Below are 16,431 nucleotides of genomic sequence, written 5' to 3'. Positions count from 1 at the left end.
GATTTTTACGAGACTTTTGCTAGTACTTGGGGACTTATGACCCAAGGAAATCTTGAAGTTGTCAAGTTTGATGCATTATGCACATTGTTGTTGAAAGATTCACTTTCTAGAAAAAACAAAACTAGACAGCTTGCAGCTGAATAGGATTTTATTGCTGCTCAAAGAAAGGGTGGTAACAGCAATGCAGCCACTTCTTATGGGGCGTGGGAATGGAGAGAGCTTGTAAGGTTTCTAGTTTTCGAAACCTTAAAAATTGTACAAAGCCTGAAAAATTAAATGGAAAACCACTATTGAAGGATTCAAACACGACTAATCTTGGTATTTTTGGAATCATAAGCAGAGATTTACTATGTTTAGTAATTTTCAAAATCTGAATCCGATAAAAACTGAAAAAAGTTACAAACCCTGGAAGATTACAATAGGAATTCAACTAGTAATGAAAATCAAATAGTTTCAGTAATAATCATTAACAAGGACTTTTTACACTAAGGTTCTAGAATTAACTGGCGATCGGAATCAGGAAAAATCAACCAAAGTAAATTCTGGAAGGTATGGGGACTGTGTGGAAGCTGGGAGAACCTGCCAGGGACAGAGATAGCAGCAAGGGGTGCCATTTGCAAGCTGGGGGGCTGCTTGGAGTGTGGAAACCTGCCAGAAGCTGCCCGGTGCCTAGAAAAATCTATAAAAGGACCCCTTCTCTTCATAATTTCTTAGACTCGGAGCCTTGATACTCTCTCTCTCATCTAGAGAGAACACTACGCAGAAATCATTAGAGATTAATCTCTAGTTGATTAACCTAAACGGCTGCTGACATGGCTCCCAAGAGAACCATGGGAAATCCTCTGACTGAAGAAGAGGATGTTAGTAACAAGCGAAACAAAGCAACTAATGACCATGAAGCAGGGCCTAGCCATTGGCCAATAGAGGAGAGTCTACGGGCATCTGGCCCACAACACATGGACGAGCAGTCCCAGGTGGATTTCTATTATGTTCACTAATAGCTTTTAAAGTTCATTTTAAGTTAAGCATTGCATACGTAAGGATAGGAAGGATAAACTGGCTGAAACGGAAGGTAACTTCCACGAAACCCACGAGCAATGATTGTAACTAGGAAAGAAATGATTGGGTTATGACTAATTGGCCTAGGAAAGAAATGTTTGACCATCCTTAAGACAGCTTGTCTCAAGATACCTCTGATTCCTTGGAAATATTTTACTCCAGGTAATGAGTAATGATGGAGATACCATCATGGAAGAGTCGGTTACCTCGGCACATGTGGAGTCCTTACCCCGTGCTTGTTTATGTTTATGGATAGTACTTTCAAGTTTATCCTAGAGGAACCGCCTGGTTGTATGGGCAACTGGTTTTGGCGTATGGGCGCCCGGACTTTGGGTGAAGGCTTTTTCCACCCCGGTTTTTATAAATAATGAATGGGTGCCATTTTTCACCCCTGTATAGGTGGTCTTGAGACAAGTTCGGAGATATTTCAGAATGACAGTACCTTGTTTTAAGTCTAAAGATGTTTGTTTTCTGAAAGAATGTCTTCAATACTGTTTTCAAAGGTTGTCTTAATGAAATGCAGTTATGAAAGTTAAAAGGAATCATTGTTTTAATTGTGAAAAGAATGTGGTAGTAATTAAACAACACAGAAATAATGTGTGACTGCGGGGTGGTAAGTGGGGATTGACTAAGGTTGTAAATCATGGACGGGTGGAACCGATTAGTCAGGTAACTATCCATTCCCGCGCACTAAAATGATTAGAAACTTCGTCATTTGGAAGAGGAATCCACCAATGGCTGTGCCCTCACATATGTTAGGGGGAAAAAAGTGTTGGTTAAGGAAAACCAAAATCTAAAGGATGAAGTTATAGGGCCGGAAAATTTTTAATGGTCCCGTTTCTACTGCGAGACAGGACTAGGTCTCTTTCTAGGGCTATAAACCTAAACCATTGTGCATGGTAAGGGTGAATTCCCTGGAATGTTTCTTGTTTAAGGACTCTGACTTAGTAGGCCTAGAGAACTGTCAATGGTACCATCCCGTTTTTGGTGTCGGTGGGATTGGGGACCTTACAAGTGGTATCAGAGCATGGTTTAATAAGGTCCTGACCTTAGGAGGGTAAAAGTTGAGAAATAGGCACAAGTTGTATTGCATTTTTAATTATGGTATATTGTGAAATGAGAATTTCCCTATCAATACAGGAAAATATCCTCCAAGATTACCAAACGTTTGTGATTTTCAACATCATGTTCGAGGCTGCTTGCAGCTCCAACAACTTTGTACTTCGCAAGAGCATCATGCAATTGTTAGATCTTATGTTTTCCCCTCCTCCTACATGCGGAATCAGTTAATCACAGTTTGGCGGAATTTTCCTGATTGATGCGGGACAGTTAGAAGGGTTGACACTCAATTTAAAAGACTCAAGTGGGCAGAAACACTTCGGACCATCAAAGTTTTCTTCTTCAGTGGGACTAAAGATCCAAATCAGACCATTGTTGTAGATGGGGTAGAAGTGTCACAGAATCAATGGGTCTATGATCAGGTAGCCACAGTAATATACCCAGGTAGGATCAGGCCCATGAGGGTAGGCCCAAAGTTTAGGGGACCAAAAGACTTTTTTGATCCCCTTTCAGACCCACCAGTGGTAAAGAGGATGTTGATCTAAAGAATTATACATTGTATATAGTTTGAGTTCATCTTGTACATAGTATGAGTCCATTTTGTACATAGTATGAGTCCATCTTGTACATAGTATGAGTCCATCTTGTACATAGTATGAGTAAGTGTTGTATTAACCTTTCTATATACCATGGTTTTATGACATGCTTGTGTAGTTTAAGTATGATGGTGATAATGATTGTCAGATTTCTGTTTTCATTGTTTAAAAGTATATGGATTAGAAGACTTGCATAACAATATAAAAGTAGTGTAATCACTAAAAGATTTTCATTAATTACAAACTCAGGGAAATGCAAAAAGTCTTTATACTCCCACCCAGGAGAAGAAACTACTATTAAAACAAGTTCAACTCCCAACTTTTAAGGGAGAAGGAACCAACTTAGAACATGATGCTGAAGCATGGCTCGACGCCATGGATGATTATTTCTTGGTAGTAGGAACTGCTTCAAAAAAACAGGCAATGTTAGGAATTTTTCGACTCACCGGAGATGCCAAACTCAGGTGGAAACAATACTGTAGAGATAATCCTTCCATTAGTCCCTCTTGGGAAAGAATGAAGCAGGCAGTGAAAGAAAGATATCTTCCTCCAGCTCACCAAGCTATCAAAATGAATGAGTTCTTCGCCCTCAAACAATTAGGGCTTACTTTGGAAGAGTATTACACCAAATATGTGTCTTTACGACGTTACGCACCACCAATGACTATGGAACAACAGATTGCTCGTTTATGTTAGGGTCTAAACAAACCCTTGAGTAACCGCTTGGAAGCTATGAGACCCACCTCTATTCAAGACGCTCTTCTAAGAGCTAAACCACTTGCAGCTGAAGGAAATAACATTGTCAGGAGCTATACAACTACAATAACTTTAGAGGAAGAGCAAGGGGGAATTATAATCAAGGAGGTCAATGGAGGGCAGTGTCAGCTGCAGCCACTATAGAACAGACCTTTCCAAACATCAAATGCTATGGATGCAATAGAATGGGACACTACAGGAGTCGATGACCTAAGGGGCAAAATTCTCAAGTTGCTATCGGAACCACTCCTCAGACTCAGATAGGACAAGGAAATAATCAAAGAGGTAGAGGAAATAGAGGACGAGGCAGAGGAAGAGGTAGAGGAGCCAGAGCTTATGCTACAGTAGGAGCCTACCTTGCTAGAAGAGGAAGATGAAAGAGCTACTCTTTTTGCCGCTATTGATAACCCTGGAGCTCGGCAACACTATGCTGTCATCCAAACCAATGCAAACAAAGAAGGTGAAAAATTTGAACTACTTTTAGATTGTGGCAGCACACACTCTTTTCTCTCCCATAAATGTTTAAGGAAACTTAAATTGAACCAATATCCCACCAAGAAATTAGTAGTAGAACTAGCCAATGGAAAAGAGGTTATATCTCAATTTACAGCTGGGGAAGTTGAGTTTGAACTAGGGGGAACCCTGACTTCATCCTACTTGCGAACTCTACCAGTAGGATTCTATGATGGTATTCTAGGAATGGATTGGTTAATCAAAAATCAAGCCCAAATTCACTGTGCTCAAGGGAATTTAACCTTCAAAATCACTTGGGTGAAGAAACATTAGTACAAGGATTAAATGGGAAGCCTAAGACTCATTTAGTCAAGGCTAGTCGACTTTTGAAGGGGTTATGTAAAGGGCAACAGATCTTTGTAGTAAAACTTAATAAAGCAGATGATTCAAGGGACAACACAACTCCAGAATGGCTTAAAAAAATTTCGGATATATTTCCAGAAGATCTTTCAAATTTACCTCCTCCTAGAGATATAGACCACGAAATCGAAACCTTCCGAGGTAGTGAACCAATTTCAAAAAGACCCTACAAAATGTCCCTCCCTAAAGCTATTGAATTAAAAGAACAGCTTCGTCAGCTTATTGAACAGGGATTCATAAGACCAAGCATTTCACCTTGGGGAGTGCCTATTCTATTCCAAAAGAAAAAGGATGGATCTTTACGTCTCTGCATTGATTATAGGGGGCTTAACCAGGTATCAGTAAAGAATAAGTACCCCATTCCTCGCATCGATGAATTGCTTGATAGGTTACATGGAGCCAAGGTATTCACAAAAATTGATCTCAGATCAGGTTACCATCAAATCCGGATTAAGGAGGCAGATATTTACAAAACTGCTTTCAACACCCGGTATGGGAATTATGAGTTCATAGTGATGCCTTTTGGTCTTATGAATACTCCAGCTACTTTTAACCGTCTCATGCATGATATATTCAGAGAATATCTGGATGATTTTGTGTTGGCATTTTTTGGTGATATCCTGGTATATTCTAAGGATGAAAAAGATCATGAAGACCATGTACGTAAAGTACTTCATCTTCCACCAACATCAGTTATATGCCAAGATGAGTAAATGTGTGTTTTCCATGCCAGAAGTTAGTTATCTTGGTTTTATAATAAACCCTGAAGGAATTTCAGTAAACCCCACAAAGATTAAAGATATAATAGACTGGCCACAACCCAAAACGGTCAGTGAGATTCGAGGATTTTTGGGCATTACAGGATGGTATAGAATCTTTGTCAAAGATTATGCAGTTATCGCCATACCCCTGACGCGGCTACTTAAAAAGACAGCCAAACTTACATGGGGAAAGGAACAAGAGGATTGTTTCTTCAAATTAAAACAAAATCTCACATCAGCTCCTGTACTCAAACTTCCTGACTTCACTTAAGAGTTTGAAGTAGTAACAGATGCCAGCAGTCTTGCTATAGGAGGAGTCTTAAACCAAGAAGGCAGACCAGTTGCATTTACTTCGTGAAAATTAAGAATCCACGAGCTGAATTATCTAACTCATGATCTGGAAATTCTAGCTGTCATCCATGCTCTAAAACTCTGGAGGCACTATCTTCTAGGAGGAAAGTTTCAGTTGATCACCGATCATCAGAGTTTAAAATGGATTTTCTCACAAGCAACACTCAACATGAGGCAGAGAGGATGGATAGAACTCCTACAGGAATATGATTTTGAAATAAAATATAAACCAGGGAAAGAGAATGTGGTTGCTGACGCTCTTAGGCGTAAGGTTTTTCTTGGGACTATTTCCACAGTCGACAATCCAATCCTAAACAAGGTTAAGGAAGCTTCACTAGAAGATAAGGATTATCAAGAACTTCTACAGGTTATCAATCAACAGGACCTAAAGGAGAAAGAGAAAGACAGAATCAAGGATTATTCACTTGAGCATGGGCTTCTCTATTATAAGTATCGGCTTTACATTCCTAAAAATCTAACATTAAAGGAGTTAATCCTTTATGAAGGACACAACGCTCCAGTTGTCGGTCATCCTGGCTATGCAAAGACCCTTAATGCCATAAGGAAAATCTATTTCTGGCCAGGAATGAAAGGAGATATACTTGGCTACATCAGACAATGTCTTTCCTGTCAAAGGATTAAGGCTGAACGTGTAATGATGCCAGGAAAACTTCAACCTCTGGACATTCCTCAAATGAAGTGGGAACTCATTAGCATGGACTTTGTAACAGGCCTTCCCAGTGTTCAAGGGGGTTACGACTCCATTATGGTGGTAGTGGATATGCTGACTAAAGTCAACCACTTGATTCCTGTAAAAGCAACTTACACTGCATCAGGCATAAGCCGTCTCTTTATCAAAGAGATCTTCAGATTACACGGGCTTCCTAAGAGAATAGTCAGTGACAGAGATGCAAAATTCACTTCAAAATTTTGGAAAGCTTTATTTGAATCCTTAGGAACTCAGCTATGTTTCAGTTTATCCTATCACCCTCAGACAGACGGCCAGACAGAAAGAGTGAATCAAGTTATTGAAGACATCCTTAGAGCCTATTGTGGTAGAGAACCGCATAAATGGATCCAATTTCTTCCTCTGGTGGAATTCGCCTATAACTCTTCTTTTCATCAAAGCATTGGGATGTCACCATTTAATGCTCTTTATGGGCATGAATGTATATCACCCCTAAACTTTTCTGACCCTACTACAAGAGTAGAAGCTTCAAAACAAATGTTGGAGGAGATGGATGCCCAAACCAAAGCCATACGACAAGACATTCAGGCAGCCGAGGACCGCCAGAAATAGTATGATGATAAAAAACGGTCTGATCGGGTTTTCAAACAAGGAGATAAAGTATTCCTAAGGGTACGGCAAAAAAGAAGCACTCGATCCTTGGGAAAATACAAAAAAACTAAGCCCCAGATATTGTGGACCTTATGAAGTGATTAAAGTAATCAGTGATCAAGCTTATAAACTAAAATTGCCTGAGCACCTCAAGGTCCATAATGTATTCCATATCAGTCTTCTAAAACCCTACATTCCAAATCCAAATCACATTGTAGATGACGAACAGATTGTGATGCAGAAGCAAGGAATTCTTGAACTCCAACCAGATTGTATTCTCGATACTAGGGAAAGGAATCTGAGAAACAGGGTTATCAGAAAACATTTAGTCAAATGGAAGGACTACCCCACTGAAGATGCCACCTGGGAGGATGAAGTATCACTTCGCAAAGATTTTCCCAATTTCCGTTGAGATGAGGACATCTCAATTCCTTAAGTTGGGGTGATTGTAAGGTTTCCAGTTTCCAAAACCTTAAAAATTGTACAAAGCCTAAAAAATTAAATGGAAAACAACTGTTGAAGGATTCAAACACGACTAATCTTGGTATTTTTGGAAACATAAGCAGAGCTTTACTATGTTTAGTAATTTTCAAAATCTGAATCCGATAAAAACTGAAAAAAGTTACAAACCCTGGAAGATTACAATAGGAATTCAACTAGTAATGAAAATCAAATAGTTTCAGTAATAATCATTAACAAGGACTTTTTACACTAAGGTTCTAGAATTAATTGGCAATCTAATTTTCATCGTTAGAATCAGGAAAAATCAACCAAAGTAAATTTTGGAAGGTATGGGGACTGTGTGGAACCTGGGAGAACCTGCCAGGGACAGAGATAGCAGCAAGGGGCGCCATTTGCAAGCTGGGGGGCTGCTTGGAGTGTGGAAACCTGCCAGAAGCTACACGGTGCCCAGAAAAAGCTATAAAAGGACCCCTTCTCTTCATAATTTCTTAGACTTGGAGCCTTGATACTCTCTCTCTCATTTAGAGAGAACACTACGAAGAAATCATTAGAGATTAATCTCTAGTTGATTAACCTAAACGGCTGTTGACATGGCTCCCAAGAGAACCAGGGGAAATCCTCTGACTGAAGAAGAAGATGTTAGTAACAAGAGAAACAAAGCAACTAATGACCATGAAGCAGGGCCTAGCCATAGGCCAATAGAGGAGAGTCTACGGGCACCTAGCCCACAACACATGGACAAGCAGTCCCAGGTGGATTTCTATTATGTTCACTAATAGATTTTAAAGTTCATTTTAAGTTAAGCATTGCATACGTAAGGATAGGAAGGATAAACTGGCTGAAATGGAAGGTAACTTCTACGAAACCCACGAGCAATGATTGTAACTAGGAAAGAAATGATTGGGTTATGACTAATTGACCCAGGAAAGAAATGTTTGACCATCCTTAAGACAGCTTCTCTCAAGATACCTCTGATTCCTTGGAAATATTTTACTCCAGGTGATGAGTAATGATGGAGATACCATCATGGAAGAGTCGGTTACCTCGGCACGTGTGGAATCTTTTTCCCATGCTTCTTTATGTTTAATTGGATTATGTAAATATTAGTGAGTTAGTCAGGACTCAGATTTATTCCCACTTTGTAATCATGAGCAAGAGAACCCCATGTACATTTTTTAGCTAAGGTGACTAAAGTATAAAAGTCACCTTCGAACCATTTTTTGGACAACATTTTTTTGAACATTAATCCTGTGTCGTACGAGTCTGAGAGGGAGGGAGAGAGAGAGTGAGTGTGTCTTATCCTCTTCACTACGCGCTTCTCCCTTACCAGATTCACGACGCGACATTAATCCTGTGTCGTACGAGTCTGAGAGGGAGAGAGAGAGAGAGAGTGAGTGTGTCTTATCCTCTTCGCTACGCGCTTCTCCCTTACCGGATTCACGACGCGACCACACCATCGCGGTAGTCTCTCCGAGAGCTACGCGCCCACGCCACGCATTCGTCGTTTCAAGTTGATCGCGATCGATTCTTCCTCGAGCTTGTTTTGCTTGTAAGTAGCACAAACGGTGTCTGTTTTCAATAATCAAGTGCTTCATGGAATGAGAAAGAGATTAGCTACACATAGATACTGATAAACTTAAGTTTCACCCACTTTTGGATTATGACCTGTTGGTCTATCGCGACAGTATTCGAGATAGCTAGGGTTCAAATCTGGTGAGATTAGACTTATAGGTAAGTATGTCCTAGTGAGAGGATGATGCCTAGTAATTTTGATGCAATTCCGAGTTCATTGGACGTGTAAACGGTGTTGTGAGCGTTTAGGGATAGAGTGGGTTGCATTCTACCAGGGTTAGTGATTGATGCATCATAAAAGTGCGTATGTGTAGATTGGTCTCAGCCTGACAAGCTAACGAGATTGCCTACGTGCACCTATGGGTTAGTCGTGTCATCGGATGATAAGTATGTTGTCTGTGTCGTGCTCGTGAGTATGAACAGGGGAGTAGTTTTGCCCTAAAACATTGGCGCCACTGCTGAGGACACAAGACCTTAAGTAGGGGGATCTACGTCACTCGCGTGATGGTTAGCTTACTTTAGTTTTGACTAGAGAGAGCTTAAACTTTTAGAACAAGATCCAGGATAGAGTATCCTGAGGTCTAGTGGATAGCTAGGAAGCATGTGTCTTGCCGAAGGTCTGCGATTAGTTAGATTTAGTTAAATAGGATAATGTGGAGTTATGGTTTTTGGTTTTGAGTGCTTGTTATACTTGTGAAGAAATAGAGTAGAAAAACGCTATAAAACCGCAAAAAACAAACAAAAAAAGAAACAAGTGATTGTCATAAGGAAACACTAAGTGAACCTAAAGAGGCCAAGATGAGATATAACCATTAGCCAAGGGTAAACTGACTATGTCATGAGGTATGACTGATGTGCACAAGTTTAAGATGCAGTGTCATCAAATTTGCATCACTTCAAGTGCAATGGAGTTGTGAATTGTCAAAGAAAAGTGAAATTTGTGAAGTGCTTGAGTTTGAGGTCAAAATAAGTCCAAACTTCATAAAACTTGGGGGATAGACTTATATGGACATAGGGAACAAGACTATGCAAAAACAGACAAAAAATTAAGTCCCCATTGCTCACTGCCTGGTCTATCGCGATAGACTGGTGAAGGTGGTGTTTGTCTAGCAACAAGCAAAAAACCCTTATACCACAAGCTTAACACATCAATACAAGGGTACTCACAAAAATTGAGTGAATTTGAACACCAATTTTGACCCTAAAACTTCAAAACTGGTGTTTGGAGTCTGAATTCAGAGACAAGGGCAAGAAGTCTTTGACCAAATGTCCAAACAGTGCCAAAATTGGTCAATGCACTACACAAGGGGAGGCTAAACCATCTGTCACAGAGGGTAACAGAAATTTCCTTGGTCTATCGCGATAGGCTATAGAGGGTAACTGGAACTCAGGGGTAAAGTCACAATTTTGAATTGACTTATGCTAGAGCAAACTGTCAGTCTATCGCGATAGACTAAGGAAGTAGTGAATCAGACACTTTTTGCAATTTGTGACTATACTGCTAGGACATACTCTCTATATAGATCCCAGCGGTCATTTCATAATTGAAATTGGACCACCAGAAGATTGACTAAGTGGTTGTTGTATATACTTGAAATATTTTTTGGTAATTCAGGGAAAACACTTGTGAACAGACTAACCATCCTTGTGTAGATCCCAGAAGGAGGTCATCACAAAGCTATACAGGAACAAGGAGTCCAGGTAAGCTTTAAGTTTGCAACAAAACTTTCATTCCTATGTATTTAAGGTCAGGAGCCTTTGTTAAGTCTAGAGCTAAAAGTGTCAAAAGTCAAATTAGCACCACGTCCACAGAAGAGAGTGTAACTCAGACGAGACTAGACCCATTGGCACCAATCATTGAAGAGGGTAGTGATACTGACACTTCGTCGGAAAAGTCCTTCTTCATGATGGGGAGTCAACAGCCAGTAGGTTTCAACGGTGAAGGACCAATGCCAGGAGGGAGCACCTCCCTACATCCTTTAAACGAAACCTAGTTCACTATAATCTTCTTGGAAGGAACTAACTCGAGGGGAGCCCTAGTCTATTCTGACTATCGGGGACGCAAATGTATTTGTATTGAAGAAAGACAGGCTCAGAGACTAGAGATAATTTGAGTCTACGATGATGGAGACAGATTCAAAGATGAAAAGGGAAACCACTATCTGATAGTGAGTAACCCTGAGGATTACAACACATATGGGGATAACGTGGCAAAAGGGAAAATGGTTTCAGAAACCCAAGAACCGCCTCCTAACATTGATCGACCTGGAGCGCTTTTTATGTATGATAAGAAAACAGCCAGGGTCCCAACCTATAATGAGAATGTAGGGATTTACAAGCATGAATGCAAGGGAATATTCTCTTACTTTCAATGCAAGGAACCCTACCCAAATGAATTAAGCAAAGACAAGGTTCTTTACTTATTTTCTTATGAAACTGCTATGGGGAAGGATATTGTTTTTGTTGACAGATACGGGCGAGAATACAAACGTATTCTCCCAGAAGAGGTTGAAAAGGCAACAGTTCCGGGAGCATCGACCTATGGCCCCGACGAGGTACCAAGAGCCACCTACACCCCTAGCAAGTCGACTAATCCCTTTTCAAAAGAGTATGACGTTACCTCACATTCTACCCGACCACCGACGTCCAACTACCAGGACCAACCAGCTACTCAGCCATCACTGCAGGCATGGCTTCGACAGAGTGCTACATTAGAACAAGACCAAACCCGAGAGGGTTATCAAACCGCACGAGGGTTAAGGGATTTACAAGAACCACCACTCTATGCACAGTATCAAGGAGAGAGTAAGCCAAAGACTCAGGGGTCAACTGAGCTTGGAAGAACACCCCGAGAACGAGTTCGGAGAGATGAACCATCTCTCACGAGAACTGCTAGAAATTATGGATTAGGAGCACCATTGGGAGAGGAACCTGGCCACTACAGGAGACCAGAGGAGGTATATCGACTAGGACGGGGAGATCCCATGATGAGATTTGGAGACCATTGTAGAATTAGACCTTCTCAAGTGCAAAAATGGGTAAACAAGAAATATACGGGAAGCAGGGATCCAAGAGATCATGTAGCAGCCTTCGTGTGTGTAATTAGAGCTGAAGAGGTGCTAGACTTTCCTACCCAATTTGTAGGATTCGGTTTAACCTTAGAGGATGATGCGGCTACATGGTTTGACTCGGTGGAGCGAAGAGACTTTGAGTCTACGGAGGAAGTGTTTGACGAGTTTATCGAGGAATTCTCACAAAGGGGGATAGCTCATAATACAGTCTCGCAAATCCATAAATTCAAACAGAAAGATGGAGAGTCCGTGCGGAAGGCCACCCTCCGATTAAAAAGATATGTTAAGTTCTGTCCCATGGAAGAACTGCCAACTCAGTCCAGACTTATGCTTATATTTATCCAAGGACTAAGGAATGCAGATCTTCAAAAGGACTTACATATGAAAAGGAGCACTACGTTGAATGATTTAACCAAGGAAGCTCTATACCTTGTGGACAATTGTGCGGTCTACAAAGAGGGTGAGTTCAAGGATCTTGACGATGATTCTTCCTCACAACAAAGCGGAGGCAAGTCTGCTAAGACAACACTGAACGGGGAAGTAGCGGTAAGCCAAGAGCAGCTTGTAGAGGATGTGCTTAAAAAGATTAACTTGTATAACCACAAGCTAAACAACAAAAATGGTGTGCGATTGAACAAAAATGGACAAACCATGGGACGGAGGAGTGTTATTATAACAAGGGATAGGTGAGAGAACGACCATATGCTCCGCAAGCTCAGGTGACATCTCCTCAAGTCCCACCGATGCCTAGATATCAAACAGGCAACCTACCAGGACCTGTAGCCGTAGAAAGACCACAACCAGTGTTGGAACAACAACCACCTCTACCAGGATTACGACCAGTCGGCATAAGATACACACCCACAGTAACTGAGTCGGACGAGAAGGCTTTGGTACCTATGCATGCATACTACGATGAGTCCAATGGATATGCGGCGAACTCTGTCTATTATCCACCTGACGAACCCTCTACACCAGAACCATGGAGCATGATAGGAAATACAGGACCACCAACTGCTGCATAGGCAGCGGGAGAAGGACGATATAGCCTGGATGAAAGAACATTGTTGTTCATAGCCAACGGAGGCATGAGCGGGCAAAGAATTGCACACCAACAAAGAGGAGCCCCAGGAGCACCTCAACAGCCTAAAGGACCATGCTACAAGTGTAGAGGAGACCATTGGCTGAGGGAATGCCCTCATGACGAAATCATTAGGGTCAACGCATATTGCACAAAGTGTGGAATTACTCACTTGATCCCTGATTGCCCTAAAAACTCGAGCAAAGGAGCAAAAACTACCTTGAATATGCTGGGAGCGCTACCATCCAGTGGAGGGTCAAAAAACGAAACTATGATTCCTGTTAAGGTCTTGACGAGAGCCCAAGCAAGGAAAAATGAAAATCAGCCCAAGAGTAACTATCAAAATCAAGAAGAAATCAAGACTGACAAGTCTAGCGTCAGTCGTGATAATCCTTGGAAGAACGAAGAGCGAAAATGAAAGCTAGACGTGAGCGAAAACAAAAAGATGTAGAAGCTGAGCTAACGATAGCTCGAGAGCAACTTAAACAGCAAAGAGAGTCCGACTCTCTAAAATCAACGGAAGGACCAAAGAGTGCAAGCTCAGGAGGGTCGGTATTGGTAGATAAGATCAATGAACCCTTAGATGCAATCTTGCAAGCATATGAAGCAAGATTGAAGAACAGACAGACCCTAGAGCAAAGGTGGATGACATATCCATATCCAGAGATAGAAAAACAGAGACTAGAGATGTGCAAACAGCTGATTGAAACTGCACAAGCTTTACTGGAGCCTCCACCTATGGAAGCAGGAGATAGAGTAATCAAACCACCAAACAATGAAACACCTCACGAAACCGAACAAAGGATACCCGACAAGATAGAAAACATTAAATCCTTTCTAGATGTAGAGGATGCAAAAGACGTACCTAATAGCACTGATGAATCACTGAAAGATTTTCCACCATATTCCCCTATTGTGAAAGAAAATTGGCCTGAAGAGCTATGGGAAACGGTGCGAAAAGCTCAAGAAAAATATGAGACAAAAACAGTCGAATCAGTGCCTTTCTCGGACCTGAACTTGAATAAGACTCCATGGGATTTGGACGTTAAATCATTTCAAGGGGATAATGGTTCAGTTGCATCCGAAGATAGCAGACCACAATCTCTCAGAACTTTGCCATCATATATGGGGGACTATGAGGCAAGGTCAGAAATTCGAAGAGTACCGTCTCAGAGAATAGACGGTTCGAATCAGTTGAACACTAAAATCCTGACAGACTTGTTGACCACTCCGGTCAAGTGTACAATCACATTGGCAGAATTGTTAAAAATTAGGCCAATCATGTGGACGGAAGTGGGCAAATGTCTTGAAAAATTTGGCATAAGGACGCCTCTTAAGTTCTTCGAAACCGAGCTTAATGACACAGAACCGAAGAAAGTCAACACTAGACTAGTGCCACTCAACAAGGTAGGAGAGTATTGTGAGGGTGAAGACGGCAACACGACCCTACCAGTTGAGTATAATGGCATAGAGACTAAGGCAATACTTGATAGTGGAGCTGGCATTGCCATTGCGACCAAATTTCTATGGGAAAAATGGGGAAAACCAGCAATACGAACAACTAGAATGAAATTGCAACTGGCGGATGGGCACATAGAAAGGCCTATAGGATTTCTTGAGGCAATTGTGGTATCTTCCTATGGCATAGAGTACGAACATACCTTTGCCATAGTAGATTTCGGCAAGAAGAACAACTATGAAATTATCCTTGGTAGGCCGTTCATGAGGCAACTCAAAATGGTGCAGGACTGGGGGTATGATTATTTGTATCTAAGACATGCTGAAAATACTACACGCGTAAACATGAAAAATCATAGCTACCATGATTTCACAAGAACCCTTGTGGAAGAATTTGACTCGGCCACCATTAGTGGATCAGAAGTCCTAGCGTGGCTTTGTAAGAAAAAAGAGATATGGATGTGTGGAGCATCTCAATGTAGTGAATTTGACCATGATGAAAGGACACTAGACAGGGTCTTGGAAAATGATGCCTATATACGAGAACCTTTTCCTGAAGAGAAGCTCGAACCCCTAGAATGGTCTCAAATTTTGGCTACATTGGATGTATGCGTCAATGAAGTCACTCCCACCAAATTTTGTGATGAGAATGGCTACGATATCATACCATACTACATGTTGAGCAAAATTGTGGAGGAGGACGAGGACGAGGTAGATACTGAGAATATGAGAATCCATAAAACAGAAACGAAACTTGAGATTAAGATAGTGGGCTATGTGGACATCCCCACTAAAGAAATCAAGCAGGAAGGAGAAGAATTTTATGATTCTTCTGATCAAAGTGAAAACAAGGATAACGCGGATGATGAGAAGTCGGAAAATACAGAGGGAGACGACAATCAAGATCAAGACAATGACCTCTTCTACAATTTCCCAAACCAAAGTGAGAGATGCCAAAAACGATACAAGAGTAAATGACACCACATCAGTACACCAACCAGGTTGAGACCCATGCCAGAGTTTAAGGGTAAGACACATTTCCTTATGAACATTCATGTTGTTGATTGTGCTAAGGATAAAGTGTCAGGAAGATTTCTTAAGGTTGCTAAAGACTCATGATTTAAGTCCAAACTGTTGAAACCTAAGAAAACCAGCAAACCAAAAAAAAGAGTTGCAATAGAAAAACTGAATGTCTGTGGTAGTCCAATTATGATGAAAATTGAACGGAAAACGAGATACAATGAGTTGAAACAAAAAATAAAAAATGTATGGACAACTGAAATGGAAACTAGCGATGGAATGAACGCTAGTGATGGGAGTAAAAAGATAGATGTACCTCCTCACTATTGTAAGTACACCATTCAGGAAAGAAGATTGGTGGTTCAACAACCAATGAGGGAGCCTAAATAAAACGAGTCCTACGATGGGCCAGAGAACGCCAAGAAAATAGACTTAGCAGAGCCAGGAGAAAATCCTCGACCTGCTTACATTGCCACAGATCTAGGTCGAGAAGAAGAGGACTTACTGATCAAAACACTTAAGGAATTTCGAGATGTATTTGCATGGTTGTACAAAGATTTGAAGGGAGTGGATCCTAACATTTGTGAACATTCAATCCCTCTGAAGTATGATGCAAAGCCAAGCAAACAACGTCCCTACACGTATAATGAGACATTCGCCAAAAGGATAAAAGAGGAGATAGACAAACTTATGGAGGCTGAATTTATTTATGAGATAGAACACACATATTGGGTGTCCCCGATAGTGGTGATACCCAAGAAAAATGGGAAATTACGAGTGTGTGTGAATCTCAAGAAGGTAAATGCAGCAACAATAAGAGACAACTACCCTCTTCCTATCACTGAACACGTCCTGGAACGAGTGGCAGGCAAGAAATCCTATAGCTTTATGGACGGATTCTCTGGTTATAACCAATTGAGGGTCAAACTAGAAGATCAATACAAAACAGCATTTGCAACAGAATGGGGCATAT

The sequence above is a fragment of the Adiantum capillus-veneris genome, chromosome 29 (genome assembly GCF_014529385.1).
Source record: "Adiantum capillus-veneris isolate H3 chromosome 29, ASM1452938v2, whole genome shotgun sequence".
Lineage (NCBI taxonomy): Eukaryota > Viridiplantae > Streptophyta > Polypodiopsida > Polypodiales > Pteridaceae > Adiantum > Adiantum capillus-veneris.
This window is presented reverse-complemented; position numbering follows the sequence as displayed.